Source organism: Netta rufina (genome assembly GCF_964035555.1).
Source record: "Netta rufina genome assembly, chromosome: Z".
NCBI classification, from domain to species: Eukaryota; Metazoa; Chordata; class Aves; order Anseriformes; family Anatidae; genus Netta; species Netta rufina.
This window is the reverse complement of record NC_140126.1, coordinates 16,224,524-16,241,452: the sequence shown is the minus strand read 5'-3', so window position 1 is coordinate 16,241,452 and position 16,929 is coordinate 16,224,524.

Sequence of the window (16,929 nt, the reverse complement as noted above, 5' to 3'; positions counted from 1 at the left end):
GCATTAGGGGGATTAAGTATTTTAGATTAGATTTAGTAATAGATTCTAACAGAAAATGTTTTCCTCTGACAGTTTCAGTTAGGGACCTGCTAACACTAAAGTATAAACCTGTCTATGGTGGAAAATAATATCAGCTTGGATGACTCACCCTTTTCCTTCTTATAGCAAATAAAATATATAGCATTTAAGAACTTGAATTGCCTTAGGGCTTAAGCCTTCTGCTTACTGAAGTTTTCCAAAGGAAAGTGTAATATAATCTATTTTATTTTATGGCATTATAATAAGCTGGATTTTCAGTTATTTTAGGGAATACACAAGTCTTGACAATCAGAAATAATGATTGTTTGACATCAGAGCATTTCATTTATCTCCATACTTTAAATCTCACAGCATTTATGAGGCTATTTATATAGATATTTCCTATCAGCAAAGTCAAAATAGAAAAGACTGGAGATTTTGAAATAAAACATTTTACTTCATTTTATTTTACTAGCAAGTAAAATAAACCTGCAAGGTAGATTGGACTGATGCTAGAGTAAAATGTTAGGAAGACAATGCATTTTAATGATGTTTTAATTGTTCATCCATTTGGGGAATTTATTTGAAATTCTGCCTCTGTCTATCCAGGCAGCTCTACTTACTACTAAATGTGAATTTTTATAATAATCCAGCAATCATCTTTTTTGGCCATAGGAGATTGTCCTGGAAGGCTATTCCTGAACTGCAGTTAACCATGAAATAGATCCTTTGTCCAGAAAGATGAACTTCACACTTGAATTGCTGACAGGTCACAACCTGCCCAGTTTCCAAACATTTCACAACAAAACTAAGATGTTGTACAAGAGCTGTGTGCAAAATTGTTGGTATATGCTTTATATTCAATGCTTATGGGCTGTGCTACCACTGAGAAACTGACCTCAAAAGTGGAGATCTCAAAAAAGCCAATTGTTAACTTAATGACATGTGCTTTACGTGCCAGTGCAGGAGCAGCGTCTATGGCTCTGGGCACTCCTCATTAAAATTCCTCTGTGAAAGCAGAGGTAAGGGGATTTCCTTCTGAAGGAACTGGTGCTTTGATGAATAGTGCTTATCATTCATGTCAACAGCAGCTCATCCTGAAGGATCAGGTGAAGAGAATTTTTTTTCCTTTAGTTTGTACTTTACATCTAATGCCAGGGTTTTTTAAACATCCGGAATTAAACTACCTACAGGCTCCCAGCAAACTTTTACTTCCTCTTTTTCTGCTTTATCTAAAACCCCAGAGCAAATGCTGATGGGGAATGTGCTAGTTCATTTCAAAATACCCTTTTTCAAGGAAAAGTCTATAATTGCTGAGAAGCTATTTCCAGTTATGACTCTTTCTGTTCTTATCAAAGGCAATCAGAGATGCAAACAAAAACAATAGGTTTTGGCTCTAGATTGGTAATAGTAGCAACATCAGTCTGCCTATTGAGTCCTGTGTCATAGACCTGTGGGATCTCAATAATATGTCAGGGTTCAGCACTGTAATCCATCTGCCAAACCCAGAGAGGTGCATGGGGGCACCACTTTCATGAAGCATGCATACGTGAAGAAGCCCATGGTTATGGTGCTGTTGATTTAGTGTTGCTCATAGCTTTCATTGCTTATGAAGTTTAAGTGGAATGGATGCAGCAGCTCCCCAGGCTCCACAGTGAAGATCCTGGGAACTTTGTCAGGATTAAATGTGTTTTATTCTGAAACATAGAGTCGGATTGATACAAAAGACTACTCCTTCATTCAGTTTTTATATTCCTGGATTCTGGATTCCTGGATCCCTCAAATTCTCTGTTCCTCCTCGTGAGTGGTTTCTGCAATGCCACTTGAAGTCTATCACTTTTTGTGAGGTTTAATTTCCAGTGCTGGAACTGGAAAAAAAAAATCTGTGTCAAACTGAACTTTATTTTTTTCATTTTCTCCCAGCACAACAGAAAGTTTTGAGAAAATGGGCCTTCCTGAAGATTGTCACTACTGTTCCCTTCTTTTGTTTGGGTCTGTAACTGCTGATACTAATCATAGGTGAATATACCTCTTCCTTATTTTATGCAAACTGCATGACATAGAATGAAGCAAATAGGCTGTAATAATATATGTGTAGGTTTCTAAATCAAGCATAGATAGACATGGTAATTTAAGTCATAAAATAGTGGATATGTTATATTTTATTTTCAGTACTTAGGTGGTGTTTTCCTAGCCTTATATGAAAACCCTTGCTGTCTGTGCCATTGGTAGGTAAGATTACCTAACAGTATCCATTTTAAGACCTTGATGATTATTGTATATCTTTGTAGATATTGTAGATTGTAGATTGTATTGTATTATAATATTGTAGGTTATTGTATATATTGTAGATATTGTATATCTGCAGAGCGTAGTTAATTTTTGCATTCTCTTCCCCACTTCTCCTAGCAGTTCAGGTATTACTTTTATGTTAGTTATGGACATGTGTATGTAGTAGAGACTGGAGTCAAAGGATGGAAGATGTGATTATTTATTTATTATTTTTTTTTAGTATTATTTGCTAGGCAAATATTGGGAGCTCTAAAGAAGGGTTCAGTAGGGTGTATACGTGTGAGTCTCCAACTGTTCCTGTGTAATAGGATCATTTCCTGAACAGGAATGTACTTAGTATTATTTAGTCATAAATTATCAGTGCATGTAAATCATGTTTTTGTCATGATTTTAGCGTATGAAATCAAATTGCTTTCTCTTACCTAGGAACAGTTATTGATTATCTTTGGCCTGGACTTAGGTAGTATGTTGGCCAGCCAACCAGAAAGGTGTGTTCAGTTTTTAAATCCTGTTTAATAATTACAAGATCTACTAAAGATTGCTGAGTTTATTGCCATAAATTAGAAACATTCATTCATAGATCAAAATAAATGTTAGGACTAATATGATGTTTGAAGTTGTTACATTGCACTAAATACTAAATGATGTTTCAAATCCTAGTGTCTGACCATATTTAAGACTTTTATCTTCAAGGTTACACATGATGTAACATAGATACAAATGCTGCAATCAAGGAGAAGGCCGGTCTACACACTATTTGTCTTTTCTTAGCTGAAAGTAGATTTAGAGTAGATTCAGATAAGCTGGAGCAGATTTCTGCTTGGGTGTTCTTTTTCACGTAGGGATTGTGTTGATTCCACCTGACCTAGAACTGTTTTAAATAAGCAAAACTAATTCAAAACAGCTATAAATCCACATGAGGAAAACTATGAAATCAGTATGGCTAAACAAACAGTTTTCCTTGTATAGAATTGTAAAGAGAGTGGAGCATATGGACCTTTTGTTGCCAGTTTTTAGAAGCATGAAGGCAAAACACTGAGAACCAGGCTGACTGTACACAAAGATGTTTCCTTGCTCCTGTGAAGTGTTTCCTCTCTGAGTTTGTGTATATATGCTATACTTGCATACAGTACATACTACTGTGCTCTTGTGTGAGAGAGCTAAGTCACTTTATCAGGAGTGAAAAATTCATCATATTACAGACTAATTCAAATAAACCATGTAAGGGTTTGGAAAGCTTCATTTTAAAATTAATTAAAAGTACCAAAATTTGGAAAGAGGCACAAATGCTTTAAGTCTCGTCTTAGGAAAATATAATATTTTGAATCTTATCAGAAATATTTTGTAGTTCCAAGGATGAAAAGCCCAGACAAGCTCTGGATTGTTTCCTCCTATAGTAAATGGAGAATGACCAGGAAACACATTGCAGAACAAAGTTTCAGATCTGTACTGCATAGATACATCAGGCTATTTAGCATAGTAGGGTTTAATTTTAAATACAAGCTGGTAAGAAGATTATTTTCTCAGTAGTACTGTCACAGATGCATAATGAGACCTTCTGCTGGCTAAAAGAAGCAAAAATACATTTGACTGTTTGCCTGCAGCTTGTTTAGCTCTATCACTTGCTTTCAAATTGCCAGGTATTGAAACTGCATAGGTGAAAGTGGGTGAGCAGAACCTTTTGATTTCACTGGATTAGTGAGGATGCATCATTACTTTTGTCTCAAAGCTTATGTTTTATGTAAATGCTTACTAGATCTTTTACTGAGCCTGTGCACAGGGGGGAGAGGTAGCATTCAGACTGAAAAAACAGACAAAGTTTTAATTGCCTTAGTATAAGCACATGAAACTTGGGAACCAAAAGAGTAAGAAAAGAAGGACCTTTGTGATTGGTGTCATGGAATCTGATACATGAAGAAAGAAGTGGAAAACGGGAGGAAAACTTTAATACTAATAGTTTCACACTTTTGCTTATTAAATGAGAAAGCGGGTCTTTCTATTCTCTTTCTTTCCTATGTCACATCTGTTTTTAATATTATTTTATAGAGCTAAACTATCAGTTTTCTTTCTTTAATAGCAATGGGTTATTTTCTAGTCTGATTTTTTTAAGGAAAATATAATCACAATTTTTGTCTATGCAAGTAAGTTTTGATTGTGTTGACAATTTTCAGCCAGAGGTTAAAGTCACAAAGATACTAAATGCATGGAAGTTACATTAACAAGCAGTTAGATGTAGCTAGAGACTATTTCACTGTCCCCTCCACACCCCGTACTGCCTCTTGCTAAGAAAGGAGAGGCTTCAGGCTTTGCTAGATACCAGAGGACACACCTGTGATAAGACATCAATCCCCAAACAAAATTCTTCATTTTTTCTTTTTACAGAACTTTTTCTGAAGGAACAAAAACTACACTAGTAAAGTTATTCATATGTGTAGCCTACTCGCCATGTTTTTTTCAGACCTTTGTATATGAAATTTGTTATCTTTTGCGTTATTGGCAAACAAATGCATCAGTGAAAAATTATACATTTAGAAAGGAGCATTGGATAAGTCCTGTAAGAGATTCTTAAATTACAGACTGTTTACACAATGATTTCAAATATCAAGCTGTATGTTCTTATGTTAATGTGCATTGGTATATATAGTTAAAACTGCCATCCATTTTGACTACTTAAAACTTGCTTTACAGTGACACTGAGGAATGTCATGACACGCACTGCTTCTACCAATGATCTTACATCAGCATATCACAGTTTATTCATATATTCACCAGTGCACATGAATGTACATCTAATATTTAGCGACCTTTATTAGTCTTGTGTACCACTTTGATTTCTGGGGGGCGGAGGGGGGGGAGGGGGTGGTGGGGGAGGGATTTCATTTGTTAATTGAGATTTTCACTTTATAACAAGGCATATGTTCAAGTCATTTGGTACACAAAGACACTTTGTTAAGAGTTGTTTACTCCTAGTTCACAAAGCAATTGGCCTGAAGAAAAATCAAATAATTATAAATATCACTGATGATGTTTGTATGCTCAAAGTGAAAGTTAATGATGCCTGATCAAAATTCTATGAGTCTTGTTCAGAATAATAAGTAGAGAAAACCTGCTTGGAAAATGTCTGTGTTGCTGTTGAAACAGAAGCTAATTTTAATATTGTGGAGATAACATTTTTATTTTATTTTCTGCTGTGTGACTGTTGACTCCAAAATATCTTCATAAAGTTTCCCTGGCTTTAGAACTGTGATCACCTCTGTGTTAAGACATTGTCTGTTTCCATTCCCAGTGGTATCAGTTCTATGATATTTAGGGGTTTACACTGGGATAACTTATGCAATTGCTGGCCCTAGTTGTCCAAACTGTATTTGTTAGGGATGTTGCTTTCTTTGTAAGTACATTGGCAAAACTGATATTGTGTGATCTTCTCAGTCTTAGTTCATTCCAGTCTGTTAATGTAAGATGAAGTTAATGACCATATACATTAGGTGTGAGGCTGTAACACATGTAGCTGAGGCCTGTGTGCACCTCCTGCTGCATGGGACTGCTGTATGACTGAACTAAGCTGCCAAAGTTTATAAAGTCTTAGACTGTCAAAACCACATCTGCCACGAATAGAGACCACATTGTCTCACACAAAGATTAAAGAAGTATCTTTATCACAGATTTGACACATGTTCAGCACTCATGTATGAGTGGGTTATAAGTTTCCATATTTATTTTTGCAGAAGTTACTATTGGCTATGTTATTCCATTCAGAACACTGTTCAAAACTGAGAGGCTATGTCCACATGCTAAGCTGACATGTGCCATGGAGATAAACCATCCTAATGGGATTATTGCAGACTTCTGTTGTTCCAGTTATAAATACAAAATACCTATGACACTTCTACCTGTGCAAAACCCCATAGTCTTAGTATTGCACCTGAGTTACAATTGTACCATTGTAAGAGGAATCCCTGACAAGGTTCTAGTGCAGATTCTGAGAACAATTTCTCAACACCAGGACTTTGCTGCACCACAGGCAATTAGTACTTTGTGCCACACACGCTTCACCATGAGTCAAACTTCTTTCATCTTTCACAGGGAAATCACTGCTGGGTCAGGAATCGCAAGCCACCAAATCCTTTTGTAGTTCTTGTGCTGAAATAGTGTCAGCAATATACCACATCAAAATGTTTCATCCTGACACCTGTAAATATAGAATGGAGGAATCCTACTTGTCTGGTTTTGCCTTTTGCTAAGGGACAGTGTATTCTGTCTTCCTTCTCTGAACTATTTCAGGTTCTTCACTTCCTCTTTTCTCTTGAATTTTTTTTTTCTTCACGTGTGTGTGTGTGTGTGTGTCTGTGTGTGTCTGTGTGTTTTTCCAGTGTGGAAGGAGGATAGTAAAGGCAAAGCTGAGAGGTTTGTTTCAGTTCAAGGATGGCCCTGGAGGAGTAATATGCTTTCAGTTTATGAAGGTTTGTTATTTTCAAGCTTCATCTGCAGACTTACTTTTTTGTGCCATGCAATGTCAGCAGGTGAAGAAAAACCTTGACATAACATGGCTGTGAGAGCTCCTACAGGCTCAGCCTGCAGTTTTGCACAAAACTATTATCAACAGCGGCATTTGCAACTACATTGTCTGATGCCTTTGCGTCACTATTTTGAAAATGGTATGCAGGTGTAACGCTGAGAAAAGGTGCAGATGTGAGATGACATTTCTATTGCAGACCCCTCCCTAAAAGCATCCATACTAATGGATTGGGGGATTCTGATCATCTTCCACAGGAGCCAGCATCTGTAATGGGGCTAGAGGAGGAAAGGAACTGATAGGAGGTGCAGCTGAGCAACAGAGGGTTGCAGGCATGGAACAAATATAGTGCAGCTTTCAGTTAACAATCATTATCTTAGCATTGGTTCCCCTGCTAATTGTCACTAGAGGTAAAAAAAACTCATTTACAAGTGAGTCCTGTTCATTCTTTATTTTTTTTTCCACAAGAATCTTACACCACCTCTTTTTTTTTTTTTTTTTTTTTTTTCATCCTTATCACAAGTCTTGCAAGAAAACAAGAGCTACTTTCTCAAGTTCTGGCTGCTACAATCAAGAGGCAGGAAACTAAACACACTTTTACACTTGTCAGGTTTTAGCTATTTGCTGTCCTCAGACTCTTTTTTTTTTTTTTTTTTCTTTCTTACAGAAAATTGATTCGCTAAAAAATACCCAAACTAGAAATAAACTAATTGTAGCTCAGTGCTTATTACCCTGCTCCTTTCTACACAATCTTTGTGGTATCAGGAGATTGGTTACTGAATAGGTCATTCTTCTAGCTCTCCCTTCTCATTCTTTTCATGTTTAGCTGCTTTAATATCTCACCTTTCCTTACTGAGGATGGAGGATAGCTGGGAGAGTCTATTGACGAAACATCAGGGAAAGGCCACTTGGCTTTTTCAGTATGTGATGTGGAGAGCCTCAGGGCTGCTATACTCAGTTAGCCTTATTTGCTTGTGGCCCCACTGCATGTGTACTGTTTGTCTAGGGCTACAAAATGAATGTGAGATGCATATGCAGATTCATATGTATCACAGAGGTGGTACATGGCTGTATTCTGTGAGCATGTGCTCCTGCTCTGGAAAGCTAATCTCGGGACAATGGGGGATGGAAGCCCCTTCCTGCACTCTTTGTTAACACCCAGGTTTGGCTCTTGCATCATTCTTTTGAGCAATGGTAGGTAGAGCACGTGATGGGAGTTCCTCATTTGGTGTTTGTATTTACTGTATCCTGGATTGGCTCCAAAATATTGAAAGGCTGGAATGCTTGTTATGGATATTTACATGCCCATGCTTGGATATATTTCAGTCTGTTCCTGTTGAAGGTGAATAGTCGGGGCTAGCAAATAGTTTTCTACATGCCTGGAAGTAAGCTCATTATTATTATTATTTTGGCTACAACTTTTAGTTCAGCAGCAGAGTTACAACTAAAAACACGCTTTAGTTACAACTAAAAACATGCAAATATGTTAGAAGTAAATTCCATGAAAGTTAAAACTAGCACAATATGTGGGTCTAGAATGCAAAGCTAATTTCTTTGAAAGTTATTTTCAAACCTGTTTTAAAGTCAAGATGAATGACACATTGGTGGAATGAGCACCACATCTTGCTTGCTCTGTAATTAGTTATGTAAGTTCTCCACTATAGACGTACAAAAAGGTGCTTGCCTACTTGGACACATACATGCTATCAGTACCACTGGTCTCCAAACTCCCACCGATTGTACAGTTAGGACAACATTTGAGAAGCACGGTGTTTGATCTCAGGCAAATATGTAATCTGTCACCCTCTGTTCCTCCTCAGATTCCATGCTCATTAACTATTTGCAAAAGCTTCCAAATTTGCATGTAAACTCAATAGTCACTGTGGAAAATCACAGCTGAGTCACTCTGAATATATTTGTACTTGGGGACAAATGTTTTTAAAATCCTCCAGAAAAATAATAGTGCTAAAACTGTCTGATGATTACAGCAGCTACCACAGTCTTGGAAGTGCAAAGTAGCAGGAGTGTCTGCCTGAGAAAATGAACATGAATGCTTATAATGCAATTATTATTCATAGTTGAACAAATTGGAAAGCATTGTAAGAAAAATAGCTAATAGATTTTTAAACACTTTTAATCAATTTCAAGGTGATTCTTTTAAGCAGCACCTTAGAGAAATTCTTACTACGGTACCTCCTGTGAGGTTCCATTATTTCTTTCATAGGTGTAGACAAAATTTTTGCTGATATCTCTATCTCAGGAGCAGCAGTTAAGTGATTTTTCACTCTGTGTTTTTAAGTGTCCCATAAATTTTTACTTAGATACTGTGACCCTACAATGAGAGCTGCTTCAGATATTTGAAGTGTGCAAACACAGTCCTTAAGCCGGGCTTTGATCTCCTTTGTCTGTAAACCAAACAGATATATTCTGTAAGGAGAGGTGGACAGAGCTCTTGAAAAGGAGTAGCTGAGAATTTTATAATTTCATGATTGATATTTCAAAGAAAATAATATGGTGCTCTCTACTTCTAGAAGACTTTCACAGGCTGTCTGAACGTGACAAAATAGGTTTGGTTTATATTTAAAAATCATGAAAATCTAGATTGATAAAAGGTACTAGACACACTTTGAAGTGTACTGCTTGCACAAAAAATATGGTTCTGATATTTCAAAAAAAAAAAAAAAAATCCTGTATCTTTCATTATCCAATTCCCTTTATCTTTCATTGGTAAAGCGGGTATTTGGGTCCCTAGAATTCTGGTCTGAAAACAGAGGTTAGTAATTCATATAGGAAATTTCAGTCTAATGCATATTTAAACCTGAAAACAGCAGTGATTTTCATGTATAGCATTTCATTTCAGAACTTCACTGACCCGTAAGCTATTTAAGAACATATTTCAGAGGATGCTTGTTTTTTTTTTTTTTACTGAATCATTTTGAAAATTTAGATTTTGCTGGTGGATATAGCAGTTACAAGGAGATTTAAAAGGTGGTGTCTAAATTTTTTCGGTTCTCTGACTACTGATACACTAGTGTTATGATGAAATATTAACCATAATTAGAGGTGAAGAAAAAGGAACAAGAGTGGAAATTTTCATTTAATAACTTTTTTTTGGATCTGATTTTTCTGCATTGATACATACAGCGTGGAACTTAAATACTTCTCATCAAAGTTTCCCTGGATGTGAATATAACTAAGGAGAAAACCTTGCCATGAAGAATTTATCTAGACAGACAAGATAACTAAAGTCTACACTATACAGACAAAGCACAGAAGCATGAAGATTTTACATAGAAGTTAAATAGCTGTATTAGCATAAAACTGAGCTTAAGCCATCAAGACCTACCTTTCAGCAGGTTTTTGAATGCTTTTATCTTCAGAAACAATTCCCCAGGGTGGAAGATTTGGTTTAAAAGTGTGTAAATGACATTATGTTGTTGTTTAACCCCAGCAGGCAACTCGGCACCACACGCCTCCCTAGGTGCAATGGGGCAGAGAATCAGAAAGGTGAAGCTTGCAGAACTCATGGATTGATATGGACAACTTGCAAGGTAAAGCAAAAGCTGTGCATGCAAGCAAAGCAAAACAAGGAATCCATTCACTGCTTCCCACCAGCAGGCAGGTGTCCAGCCACTCCCAGGAAAGCAGGGCCCATCATGCTGAACAGTTTATTGAAAGACAAACACCATTACTCCAAATGCACTACCCCCTTCCTCCTTCTTTACCCCAGCTGTTTGTGCTGATCACAGCACCACATGGTGTAGGACACCCCTGTCCTGGCTGTGTCTTTTCCCAGCTCCTGGGGCACTCCCAGCCTCCTCGCTGGCAGGACAGCACAAGGAGCTGAAGGCTCTGTGTGGGTACTGCTCTGCAACAGCTAAATACATCATTGTGTTATCACCTCTCTTTTAATCAAAAATCCAAAACACAACATGGGATGAGCCTCTATAAAGAAAATTAATTCTATCCCAGTGAAAATCAAAACACAGTACAAGACAGATTATTTGGGGAATCGCCAGCTCTGTAAGTGATACAAATTCTGGTCAGAGATAACATGTTCTTGTAGCATTATCATGATATGACTGTGGATACATTGAGCAGTCTGAAAGTGCCTTTGGGCAATGGGCTTTCTTCAAGGAGTATTCAAATGATTCAATACCAAGTAAGACCATGATCCAGGACACAGAATTAAGCAGTCTGAGTAAAGATAGCTAAATGAGAGGTGTCAGAAAAGACTCATCCTATGGTAATGGATACGTCAATGAACATGTGCAGAAGTAAGAAGTGAAGGAAGAGGAACACCTGGAAAGTGAAATCTGTAGTGGCTGTGAGGGAGCGTACTGCTGGAGCTGAAAGGAAGAACCACAGATGGGATGACAAATAATGTACTAAGACAGAGTGCTGTGAGAGAGCAGACAAAAGCCCTAAAGCCTCTGTGGTCCTTGTGGTAAGTATTCACAAAAGGCAATGACAGAAAACAGTTACTGGTATTGCAGTGGGACAACGGAGCCTCCCTAATAACAACAGTGATCCATTAAATCGCTATAGTCAATCTGGGATATATATTATCAAAGTCAGTGAGAGTGAGGGCAGGGAGAGTGTGAGAAAATGTGGCATAGAAAGGCCTAAGGAAACAAGGGCTACCTATGATTAAGAAAATTAAGATGCAATTCAATAAACGAAAACTGAAGTTAGATGGAAACAAGTACACCACATCAGTGGTACAAGCAAGAATCTGAAGTTGAATTTTAAGGCAATTATATTTGAAGAAATGTGAAAAGTAGATGGCTGCAAGGATTTAGCTGTAAAGTGGGTTTACACAAAAGTGGTTTCTGCATCAACAAATGCCTGAGTGGAGATGTGATCCTACTTACAAGGAAGTGTGATGAGGTTCTTTCAAGGAGGTGTGATGACCTGTGGAGAATGGAGATGAAGGAACATAAGTTTCCTATGAAGACAGCTTGGAGAAATAAGAAGGCAGCTTGTGTGGCATGTTGCTCACCTGGATGGTATGGGACCTGAAAGTGAAACCATCAGGGGCAGTGAACAGCACTTGCTAGAGGCAATCTCCTGATAATTTTTCTTAGAGATTAGAAAATAACCAATTACAGAGAATGGAAGATAAACTTTTGTTTTCTTCAAGGCATAGGGTATTGCAGTTTAATCAAGGAAGCTTAACCAGATGAACTGTTTCTACCATAAATTTGCCTCAGGTTACTAAATGTAAGAGGCACAGAAAGGGCTTACCTCAAAGGAAGGCTATGAAGATTAATGAGTGTATGCTTATATTGTGTTTTGCCCATACTGTAAATGCTTTCTAGAGAGGAAGATTTTGAAGTAACACAAATAGAGACTCTAGAGCAGGAGGTGACAGATGCAAAGCCTTGGTCTAAATTTAGGCACAGTGGGGTAAACTGAAAACAAGAATATTCTGTGTTTGACTGGAGCACTAATAGGAAAAACAAAACAAAATAAAACAAAACAAACAAAAAAACAGATTTAGGAAGTACAAACATTGTACAGTGAGAAAACTGGAGTGCTTTTTAGCACTTTCAGCATCAGTTTGGGAAGGAGTTAAGGCTCTCATGAAGACCATTAAAACCCTAAAAACTAGTAAAGGGTAAAATGCAGCGCCCAGATCAGTGAGTGTGCTTCCCCTTCCTTGGAGTTCTATGAGAGATGAGATGATGTGGTTTTTCAGCCACCAATCTGTTTATTTCCATTTTACTTTATTTTACTTTATTTTATTTTATTTTATTTTATTTTATTTTATTTTATTTTATTTTATTTTATTTTATTTTATTTTATTTTATTTTATTTTATTTTATTTTATTTTATTTTATTTTATGGCAAATACACAGAGTTGATTTTCTCTTGTAGGAGAGGATAGATTGCCTTTGCATGTGAAGATCTGCCTGCCATGGAAGCAGACTCAGAAGGGAATGTAATAAAGACATGGTGCCATCACTGTGAAAATTACTGCTCTGTCGTCTCTAGTTTATTTGCTGGATTTCTTGCTCCTTCACCTCCCAAAAATCCATTATGTATAACATTGAACAAGTAAGTAATTAAGATAATCAGAATTTCTGGCTCTACATAAGGCAGCCTAATTTTTTTTTTTTTTTTTTGGGGGGGGGGGAAGGGAGAGGAGGACAGTCTCCTTTTACTAGAGAATGACGAATCTAAGAATATTATTATTCAAATACCAGTCAAAAATGACATGGGGAAGTTACTTTTCATAAGAACAAACCTATGAATGCTGGAGTCTTCAAAACAGACCCTATGAGTTAGGTTTCTAGTTGCATTGAATTTTAAGTGGACTCAGATGCCCAGTTCACTTGAGCACCTTTGAAAAATCCCAGCCTAGACTACTCACAAATTTAATTTAATGAATCTGGAAGCTCTTTGCTTTATTTCTTACTAATCTTGTGTTACTTCCCTGTCTCTATACAGTGTCCACCGAGAGTTTAATTCAGCATAATGGAAGTTGTGTGTTTGGGCCTGCATGTAGTCACTGGGGCTGCAGGACTTAATACAGTCTGCCTGTGCAGACCTCAGATGAGATGGTCTGTATTTTAAACATGTTAAACTGGAGCGCATGCAAAGCATCCTTCGTTCAAAGTTGCTTAGTAGATGATCTAGGAACAAAGCAGGCTGTGGAACTGGGTTTAGATTTCTATGCTAAATGTGGTGTGATGTGACAGCACAGCTGAGTTTATGGAGGAAAGCTATGCCTGGCTAGGGGAGGCAGTGGTAAATTCTTGGTGCTGACAGTCATCTGTCTTCCCTTCCAGTGGAGCATGCACTCTGCGATACGCTCCAACTGAATAGCAGATTTACTAGGTTCAAGTTCCATTCAGTAAAGGAATATAAAACAGTTTTTTTGCTATGAAACTGAAACGTTTATGAACTGACAGTCAGCCCTTCATTGTTTGCAACATGGCTTGGTGCAGAGATGACACTTTGAAAGGTGTGCCAAAAAGCTAAAGCAGCCGTGTTGAAAAGGCTAATATATTCTCAGGGGCAGCTGGCAGACAATAGACATTAATAAAAATCTCAATAAAGACTTATTGTCCTGGTTTCAGCTAGGATAGAGTTAATTTTCTTTCTGATAGCTGGCATGGTCCTGTGTTTTGGATTTAGGATGAGAATAATGTTGATAGCACAATGATATTTTAGCTTTTGCAGAGCCGTGCTTGCACAGAGCCTAGGATTTTGAGCTTCTACTGCTGCCCTGCCAGCGAGGAGGCTGGGGGTGCAGCAGGAGCTGGGAGGGGACAGGAGCTGGGCCAGGACAGCTGGCCCGGGCTGGCCAGGGGGATGTTCCGTAACTTATGGAGTCATGATGAACAATAAACTGGGGTGCATGGGGATTCTGATGCCCAACAAGCTGGGCATCAGTTGCTGTATGATGAGCAACTGTATTGTGTATCACTTGTTTTGTGAATTCTTTTATCAGTATTATTATTTTCCCTTCCTTTTCTATTCTATTAAATTATCTTTATTTTAAACCATGAGTTTTACTTTTTTTTTTTTTTTTTTTTTTTTTTTTTTTTTTCTTGTGTCCCCCAGCCCAGTGCAGGAAGAGAGAGTGAAAGGCTGTGATGCTTAGCTGCCTGCTGGGTTAAATCACAACATTTGTTTCATCACAAAAGAGAAATGGGAAAGTGACAGAATAATAGATACATTTTCTGGTGAAGAAAACAGAGCGCAACTAAACCATTTTGGTTACGATAGTCTGGAATCTTCTACTGTTTTTTACTACACTGAAAAGGATCTGGTGTTGGCTAGTAAAGCTGCCTCTAAGAGGCTCCCAGCATTTTGACAAACAACATTGAGATTCAACCAATTCATGCACGACTTGAGAGGGGAAGACATGGGAAAATGCCAGCCTCAAGGATGGGGCAGCAGCTTTCCCAGAATTTCCAAGCTGTGACACGCTCAGGCTTGACTTCAGTGCTGGACAGTATAACCAGGAGCTAGGTTTTATGAGGGGGACAGGGCAGGAAATGAGAGATAAACTTTAGCCACAATTAACTCAGGTCAGGGAAATTCTGAGGACAGTTTAATAATCTGTAACCTGACCAAGCACGGAGGGATGTCTGGCAACATTAAATTTTCTGAGGCACTCAGATTCCTAAAATTGTTATCCTTATGCTGTTCTGATGCCTATTCTGTACAGCAGGCACACATTAAATATGAAAGAGCAAGAATTAAAAACTATTACCTAAATTACCTGTATTATTGTGGAAGAAGCTGGTTTTGTAGTCAAATATATGTATCTATTTATTTATTTATTTTATTTCTGCTGCTTAGGCTGATGAGCTGTGTTTATCCTTTATTACAATAATAAAAAGATTTTAATTCTGTCATGGACTGCCATCCAAGTTCTTGTAGGAAGTATGCAAATGTAGAGCAGAAAGATGGATACAACCCCAGACCAGGAATGGTGTGTGTCTGTGTCTTGTTCAGTGAAACGTTTACAATTCATGTCAACAAGGATAGTTATTAGGGACAACAGAACACAGAAAATCCCAGCATGGCCAAGTTAAGAGGGATTCTTTTAATGAATATGACAATTACTACGGCCTGAACATTTAATGTTTTTCAGTTATAGACATGTAAGTGTGGGGAAGAAAATTTTTTTCCTCCATCAGCTATGTAATAAGAAGTGTCATTGCAAAAACATAAATATGGGTTCCATCTTTTTCTTTGTTTCCTTTTTTTTTCTTCTTTTTTTTTCTTTTTTTTTTTTTTTTTTTTTTTTCTCTCAGAAGGACACAAGTGACTCAGCCATTTTATTGTGAAAGAAAAAGAAAAACAGTTGTATTAAAGTGACCATTACCTTTAAGTGACCAGTTTTAAGTTAATGTTAGATGACCATCTTTAAGTTAAAGTGACCAGTATCTTTATCTCAGATACATGGCATCCACAGATTAACTGGTTAATCAGAAATGATCAGAAACCTAGAAAACCTTCAGCTGAAATGTGAATGAATTTTGATTGCCAACTTTGTTGAAAAGTGAGGTGTGTTGATAGCCAAAGCTGTCATTGGTGCTCTCTGAAGTGATGTGTAGTCTCTTGCAAAATCAATATGTAGTCAGCCTTTGTGATACTAACGCTTGCTTTGGCTGCAGATGGAAGAACTCCAGTGTGATAATACAGAACAAAGTTCACTTTCTGGATTGTTTGTTGTTAAGTAATGTGTAGAAAACATTGTAAGGTGAAAGATGGTAGAGGACTTTCTGGACAGACAACCTTTTCCCTTTTTGAGACAGCCCATTGTATTTTGTTCATGGTTGTTCCTAAAAGAAAAACAGCTGAATGTTGAGGGGCTGCAGGACTAGGAGCTGAATACCAACAGAAATATACCTGATAAGTATTCACTTATATGGTGCTTGTGAGTATAATAGTAAGTATCAGTGAACTAGAGGCTTTCCTGTGGAAGATTTAAAATGCATGCCAGTACGTTTTGTAGGTGTCAACTCTGTTTGTAGTCATAGTACCTGTGGTGAAAGACTTGAGAGGAGGTACCCATGTACATTCTTTGTTCTGTTACTTTTTAGCACCAGCTATTCTTTTGTACCAGTCTGGAAGAAAAATGAATGTTGTACATACAACATGACAGGATATGTATGAAAGTCAATCTGTTCTCCATCTTGTCCCTGCAAATGGCTGCTCTTGGGTACCAAGCAATGTGTAACAACAGGCAAAATACATAATGACTCTTACAGAGGAGAGTCTTCCAGGCTCAAGCAGTCTGTGACCAAGGATTCCCAGGATCCACAGGAGCATTGTTCCCCTGTGTGAAGGCCACCTAGACATTATTTTCCTTCCTTTAACTTAGCCAAGTTCTTTCTGAACCAATGCAAGCATTTGATACCTACAAAGTCCTATACCATGAGTCTCTGTTGTTTAAGTCTGTTACTAAAGCATCTCTTGTTTATTATGAACCTACCACTTCTTACTTAATTTGATACACATATGTTTTGTACTGGAGAAGTTAAGGAACAATCACACTCAATTCCTCTTCTCCTTTCTCTCATAGTTTTATAGACTTCTGTCACATTCTCCCCTTTACATCCCTTCCCACACCCACCATCTCT